This window comes from Pinus tabuliformis, chromosome Q (assembly GCF_031772625.1).
Source record: "Pinus tabuliformis cultivar Carrire ecotype Pingquan chromosome Q, CPIR1, whole genome shotgun sequence".
Lineage (NCBI taxonomy): Eukaryota > Viridiplantae > Streptophyta > Pinopsida > Pinales > Pinaceae > Pinus > Pinus tabuliformis.
In genome coordinates, this window is record NC_142296.1 from 629,847,889 (window position 1) to 629,856,530 (window position 8,642).

Below are 8,642 nucleotides of genomic sequence, written 5' to 3' on the forward strand. Positions count from 1 at the left end.
ATGCCATGTCATATTCTCCCTACTACTTGGACAAGTCAAACTCAAACTTTGACTTGCTCTAACTTTGTCATATGGACTCGGATTTGAGTGTCATTCACACCGTTGGAATTAGGATGATGAGCACTTTGATCTGATGCTAATCTTATCCAAATTCTGTAACTTTGAACTTTGAGTCTTTTATCATGCCACCGGTACTTTTCTGAAGATCCACCTAGATCAATCCTCCCCACTAAGAGCTTTTAGACCACCAAAAGACTTTTCAGTCAATTGGTAAGTGAGGAAATTTCTCCCTCACTTTTTCCTTTTCCATCCATCGAGCTTTGCTTTGATGCATTCCTTTGAATCCAACACATATGTACTCCACATCTCCCCGTTGTGAAGTTCTAATCCTCCAGTCGAGTATGATATCTTTGGGCAGCTTATCTAGATACTCGGGTGAAAAATCATCTACTGTAGGAATCTGTTGTTGGGTGCTAAAAGGTGTCTTTTAAAACTCCTAATTGCCTCACATTAATTATCAACCTTGGCAAGTCCTTTTATTCCAAGAGTGTACACAATATGTGCAAGCTATAAATCCAGAGAGTAATGCTTTTTTTAAAATGAAGTATAAACCTTTGATACAAGAGTAAATGGATGCATTTATAAAACTCAAATTGCAACTGTTAAAAGAAATATTACATCTAAGCATCAAGACTTAATCCTCAACTGAAATCATAATGAAATCTCAAACAAGAAATTCAATTAACAATAGCATCAACCAAGAGCGTAGTAGCATTAACCAATCTCTTCTAGCTATCACACTCAATCTCAATTAAGAAATTCAAATGGAAATGATGTCAGCCGAGATTTCAGTAGCATTAACCAATCTCTTTCAACTGATTCTATAATAACCACACTCTTATCATAATCCACAAGATTCAATGCCTTAACTGATAATCAATTTAATCTACAGTAAGCATAAATAGAATCAAATGACAATGCTGCAAAGCATGTAAAGAAAATGTACCAACTTCAATATAGGAAATTAGTAAACAACAAATAAGATAAACTCACAGAAAATGGGAAAAATATCAAACCAATCAAACTTGCATGAATTAGAAATATATAACACAAAGGATAGTTGTTTGATCCACCAGAGGCCAGGCCCTTAGCCACTAGCAAATACTGTTGAGCTACTTCAGAGAATATGAATGAACAACAATGTAAATTATATATTAACCATTGAACTCAATTCTCATTACAATATGGTCGTGTTCCTCCAAAAGCAAGAGTCTGTACTGTAAAATTACAATTTGAAATGAATAGAAAGTCGATCCCCTTTCCTCCTATAGTTTTTACTTTTATAGTCAGAAAGAGGTAAAAGATAAATGTGATCCCTCAAGATCGGGAGATCCTGAGGATTCACAATTGAATACTATCCTCTGACACCCTTCATATTTAGCGTTGATCCTCTTGGTTTGTCCTCCGACCTGACCACAACCGACGTGCCTCATTCTTCCTTTGTTGGTTTATGCTATTCCGTCTCTAGGGAACATCAACTGTTCCTTTCATCGTTTCTCTGCATAAAAAGGAATAAGAGTTAGTTACAGTGGCTAAATCTTAATCGAGAGTAGTTTATTCATTTCTTATCATAATCCATCAATATGTTAGCGTATCAAGATATGAAAGAGATAAGAAAAGAGGAAAAAGGTGATGGAATTAAGAGTAAATACATACACATTACGTAACTCAACATACTCCCCTGCTTACCGTGTTTCATGTCCTCATGAAAAGTAAATAGTTCTTATGTAGTGCAGTTAAAGAGTAGGCTGGAGAGAAAGCGTCAAAAAATGGTCTAAAACCATGATGTTGAGCTAGGAGCGGAAAGATAGGCCCTTCCTGTCCTTCAAGCAATTGGTAGTCAACTCGATACCATTTAGGGGGATACCAAATAGTGGGACTCCGAAACCGGCATCCTAACCAATAAGGTCCTTCTCTCAAAATAAGATTGTTGTAGGTGACCATTCAGGCCACAACAGCGTTAAAATTTCTGTAATTAAATGGTTCCCTATCTTTCACACTATTAGTGGAGATCGTCCATCTGAGTTTAGATGCAGTCAGAGATCTTTCTTGAATGGAGAGGAAATATGATATTCATTTCTACACAATCTCCTTATGTATGGGCCCTAAAGTTTAATCACCCCTTCTCGTTTCATCAGACTCTTAAGTTTGGAAAACATTTGTAAGGGGTGTTTAGGTTCACTTCTCACCCAAAGATCCAATCCATGTTCCTGTCTTTGAAATGCATTATAAGCTTTAAACCATTTGAGTTGGTTAACTGCAAATGAAATAAAAGCCTGGAATTGAACATCTCCTACAAAAGGATTAGGGTTCTTTTCCACTTCATTTTATAATATGAAATTGTGCAGATAAAACTCACAAAGAAGCCTTTGGACCTTTACACCATGTTGCTTGTAGCTATTTATAAAATCTTCAATTGTCCCTAATTCAATTGGTTTACTAGCTCTTACAGCTTTGATTTTCAGTAACAGGTACCGTTCTTGTAGGTTTTAACCCCGTACAAAAATTACCTGCATACGAATTCTAAAACACAAAAAATAAACTATGCGAGAGCATAACACATAAAACACATATACACAGAGATTTTCCCCCAGATCCCAAAACCGAGACTACCAGCTTGATTTTTCATTATATTCCTTGCAATGTTACAATACATATTTATACATGCCGAAGCGTCCAAAACCATGGACCGAAAACCATCGTGTCCAAAACCATGTGTGAAAAACATGCACAAAACCATAGGTAGGTCTGCCCAACCTAACATAGGGTCCAAAACCAAAATTTTCCTGTACCCCTCAAACCCCTTGTGACTACCCCCACTACGGAATTGGTGTAATGAAGGGGGGGGCTCCGTCCCCCTGTCTAACCCCCCCAGTTAACTACGTGGTCTAGTCGTGGAAAGAATATAACACAACCCAACAGTTCTAATAGAAACAAGGCATAATTGGTTGCGGGAGACCTGCATGTCAAGACATTTGAATATAGTGAGCAGATGGTGTTTGTCTGACTTATGACTCTGTCTAGCTTGAAATTGATCTTCTCCATTTTTTCTTCCACCTTTCTACACCTGTCAAAAGTCTTGTTCTCTGTTATAGTCAGTTCCCAAAGCTGTTTCTACAACTCTTGATATTTCTGCCGGGAAATAGTCTCTTGTTCAAACCGTTCCAATGTGAGCTAGGCTTGTGCCAATTCCTCCTGAATATTTAGTAGAATGGGGTCATGGTGCGTCATCATGTCTTTGGCTTGCATTTCCATCTGAGTGCCTATGCTATAAGAGGGGATATCTTCTATATGTACTTATTTATTGTATGAGGTCCAAACCTCCGTTTGAGTAGCTACGTCTACTAAATCTGCATGCGGTCCTTCTTGAGTGACGATTGTTTGAGTAGGTATGAGCTCAGTTTGAGTTCCTGTAGCCCTATCTTCACATAATTTTGTTTGCACGGCCACATTTACTACCTCAGGGGTATTGTTCGAAACCTTTCCCATTGTGATTTCTTTTATTTTTCTTCGGAGCCTCTTGACCATCTTACTAAGCTTCTGGTGTTCTTTTCTTAATTTCTTCAATTTCGTTATGGATCTGTACCTTTTCTAAGGAGTAACTGGTCTGCTAATAGTCTCGTTAATAGCTTCTATCTCTAAAGAGCCTGGTTGTTCACCCTGGCTTTGTTCCAATAAGATCGTGTCTCTAGATTGATTATCAGACTCTCGAATAACCTCTGTCTCTGCTTCCTCTTCTTGGCCTATGTTTTCTGTGTCTAGACCTTCATGATTGTTTTCCACTGGGAGCGTGTCACCAGATTGGTTCTCTAATTCCTGAATAGCCTCTATATCTATTTCCGCTTCGCGGTTTGTATCTTTTGAGGAAGATAGAATTCTGGTATAGCCAGAATTCCCTGGAGATTGGGTTTCTCCTAAGTTAGGATTAAGTGGTTCTTCAGGCTGCATGTAGACATTCATGTTGGCCAGGACCTAGGCCATCCTTGCCTTGAAATCGTGCAAAAGATCATCTTGAGAACTCATATTTGGTGTTGGAGGAGGCCCCACTTCATTTCTTCGTTCATCGTCAGGATGCCCTGCTCCTTCCTCAGGTTTTGGTTCAGGGTTATCTTGTCCTCCTGACTCTGGTTGCAAGTCTTGTACATTTACCAAGCTGGATAATTCTATGGGTTGACTAGCGCTGCCTTGAGGATTTTCAGACGTTCCCTAGTTTGACTTCAACCTTGTAGATCGTCTGCATTTGTGAGATCTACTTCTTGAAAGGGCAGTCCTTTTTCTTTTTGGAACAGGGTTAGGTGCTAGCAGGTTTTCACCTCTTTCGAGGGCCGATATGAGATCATCCCAGATTTATTATTATTGGGCAAGGTTGTGACTAACTATTAACTTGATCAAACAATGGTGGCTAACTACTTTTTTTGGATGTTGAGACCATCTCAGCCTCTTGGCAGTGTCATGAAATAATGAATTCAATAGTGCAGGAAAATTAATAGAGCATTTTTGTTTTAAAACCGCTAAAAGTTTGAGTTGTCGCAGCCTTACCACGTCTCTACGCCCATCACAGGTAATATAGTTCTAGACAATTCGTGCCAATTATCCCCATGGCTCTCTAAGAGAAGATGGCTGAATGCCTTTACCCTTCTTGACTAGCTCTTGTCCTCGGTCCCTAAAAACCTCCATACCGTCATGTAGCCTTAATCGCTTATCATCCCATACTGGTCCTTCTACTAGCAACCTAGACACTTCTGCTATCACAACATTTGTTACGGTGATTTGTCTACCTCTCACCAAGGATTGTCCATTCTGTAGATGCTGTAAAAATTCAATGGCGATTTCCTCATTGGGGGGTTGAAATCTTGTAAAATATGCTGTCCATCCTGCGCGAGCTAGAATTTCCCTGGCTTCATCGGAGACAGCCAGTGTTAAAGGTTCTCGATGCACTGTTTTTCCTCCCATGATGCTTGAGTTCTTCCCTCTTCTGCAAATGATTAGTGTAGTGGAGAAAGCACAACAACGAGCAGAGCCGAGAGATGGAACAACAAATGGTTGTAATGGCTCTATCAGGTGATGTTTTATAAACATAAATACCGTTATCGAGGACTGTTATAATACCACACACTCTGTGATTATGGGATGTCGTATTATTCTACAAAATCAAATGAAAAGATGACAACGCATGCATGAGTATACTAGAGGTCCTCGCCTCTTCTCGAAATGATAGGTCACCTACGACCGAATGGATGAAAAGATGACGTGCTGGCGATGAAGTACAGGGGTGCTGGATTGGGTAATAAAAGCGGCAGGGTACTTATATTAATGAAAGCATCATAAAAGGATATTGGAGTAATGAAAACAAGGCATGTAATGAGAATTATTAATAATTGATAAGATGTCGTGAGGTGATGCGATAAAGAAAAAGGATAGCATACGTAGGAGATGATACTTTACCGTTGTTATTCCACTTAAAAATGTTGTGATTGATTTTAAAAGATTAACTCATGCATAAAGGTTCAAGGTAAGTTAGGGAAATAATCTCTCCATAGAAAAATAGAAACATAAGAAGAGGGAATTGTAATAATTATTGATGTAGAAAATAAAACTTCAATACCATAAGCAGAGCTTCTATTGCCTGCAGGCATCCATAGCCTCGACAGAGTTGCTTTCTAACCCTTGGGATCCATGATCCTCTATGTATAATTGGGGAAATGCATTATGATGTCCATAGTATAGACCAATGTGCTGACATGGTAACCAGATGAACACATTGCCATTCATTAGGAAGTAGCGAAAGTGGTTAGGCCGGCTCGTGATGAGACCTCTTGTTCCAAGGACTTTGTTTTTAATGCATCCATTGGATCATATCCCTGGTGTGGTGGCCATAGTGGGAATGCCACTTCGCTCCTTCCTTATGATCATGGTCGGATGGCTCATAATGAGACCCCCTATCCTCCATCTATGGAAAAAAATCATAAAATTGTTAGTGACTATATATATATATATATATATATATATATATATATATATATCTATATATATATATATATATATATATATATATATGTATATATATATATATATAACACTCCCTGTTTTACATATAGATGGTGGCTCAGTACTCCTTAAGAGTAGGGATGGTGGAAGAAGTTTGAACATATCAATAGAAAAAATAAACCCATAATCTTATTCATAATAAATAGAGAGAATTATACGAGACGAGGGAGAACCAGTGTGGAAAAGATAATCAATTAGTTTCATTGATAGCGGAAATGAGGACAGTGAAGTGATATAGATAATTGTGTCCTTTCTTTTTCGATCATCACAAAGCAATCTTGTTAAAGATGATAATATTCAAGATATTTGCCTGCTTCAGTAGACTCCATACTTGTTGTCCTTAGATATGTATTGTACTTTTATGCCATAAAGAGGATCATAAAGAGTGAACTAGGATGGGCTAGGAATGATCATGCAAGGGGAAGAAAGGGTGTTCTCAAAAATACTCACAAGGTGTTGTTCCCTGAAGGGAACAACAAAAGAAAACACACGAAAAAGTGTTGTTCCCTATAGGGAACAACAAAGAAAAATACATGCAAAAAGTGATGTTCCCAATAGGGGACAGTAAAGAAAAATACACGCAAAAAGTGTTGTTCCCTATAGGGAACATTAAATAAAAATACACGCAAAAAGTGTTGTTCCCTATAGGGAAAAATAATTGTTCCTTGTAGGGAACAACAAAGAAAAATGCATGCAAAAAGTGTTGTTCCCTATAGGGAACAACAAAGAAAAACACACACGAAAAAGTGTTGTTCCCTATAGGGAACAACAGCTGTTCCCTGTAGGGAACAACAAAAAAAACACACGCAAAAAGTGTTGTTCCCTATAGGGAACAACAACTGTTCCCTGTAGGGAACAACAAAGAAAAACACATGCGAAAAGTGTTGTTCCCTATAGGGAACAACAAAGGAAAATAGGAAAAAAAACTGACAAACAATCATCTCTACTGTTCTAAGCAAATAAAATTGAATAGAAAAAAAATAGAAAAACAATTGTATGTACAAGTTTCAAAAATAAATTCTTTATGGGACTGGTGCTGTCGAAGAGTTGCCTTCTACAGCGAGCATTTGTATCGTAGAATCTTCGTGTATCCATTGGCAAAAGGATTCCCTTGTAAGCGGTTTGTGGTAGAGGTGTTACACAAAAATATTGTCACCATGATTATTTGCAGTCAGTATGGGTCTATCATCACTTGTACTGTCCTCATAAGCAAGTCTTAGACCTCAGCTCTTCAAATCAAGCTTTGAAAATGAGAGAAATACATTAAAAATCAATGTAACTCTGGTTTCGCACTTTCTCTCACTGTCACCTGCAGTCCCGCACCTTCTGTGTACAAAAACTGCGGACCTGCCTGCTCTGTCCCTAACGGTGTAGGTGCAGACCCCTGTGAAAGTCAAAAGGCGCAAGTTTTATCTTAAAAAACTCACTTTGGGTTAATTCTAGAGGTTTCTAGAAGGAATTTTGACGTGGATTGTTCGCTCTGAGGTGGTTCATGCATCCCAAAAGAGAAGGACCTAATCCCGTGATGAGAGGAGCTATCCCTCTGAAGGAGGGCTTTATCCCTTTGAAGGAGGACCTAGTAACCTCCCTCCATTGCACTATAAATACAGGCATTGGGCTGGTTGCTGGGGAGGTTAGAAGCTGAACATTTTTTAGGGTAAATTTTGGTGAAATCAAGACTTCCTAGTTGAGCTTAAGAGGAGAGATCACATACCTTTTTGGCTTCATTGGGGAGTGAGTGAAACTTGTCAAAGTAGAGGAGACTTCTTGCTGGACCCTGGCAGGAGCTTGTACAGCGTCAAGGAAAAGGTTGTAAAGTTCTTCTTCTTTTGAATTAATACAATCAAACCCATTTTTCTCAACAAGTATCTCATGTTATTTGTTTCATGGACTCCTTGACTTTCATGTTAAATATGTTTTATGCAATTGGCTTTTCAGGTGCTATTTAATTTGTTTGCCTTGTTTGCGTTTGCAGATTCGCGACAAAGGAGCTCATTTGGATTGAAGGAGTGAGGGCATCCACAAGCTTGCGTTGGACCTAAGGTAGGCCCTAAAAACACTTGTTTGCCATTGTTAATCAAAGCATATTTAGAGAAAGATAGTGTCTAGTTGGTTTGCTTGTCATTAGGTCTTCTTTAGATTCTAGGAAGGTCTATCTTGTCCGCAAGATTGACTTATTCCGTGTGACAAAATAGCGACTCCATTGGGGACTTGATTGTTTTCCTTGTTTTTACTTTGACCTGAGAAACTGTGTTTTTGTTTCTGTTTTTGGCTTGTTGTGTGTAAAATTGGGTAGAGTTTGTAGATCTAGGGTTATTTTTCGTTTTTCATAGCTTTGGGAGAGGACCGCACCCTAGCCATTTGACACAGTGCGTACTTACCCGCAGCTTGGCTTTTAGCACAGAGCGGGACCGCACCTGTGTCAACTGTGGGCCTGCGGACCCTGTCAATATTTTGAAAAACCCTAAGATTTCCTCTGTTAGTCAGCTTAGTGTTTGTTTAGAAACTGTTATCCACTGCCCAGACCTGCATAT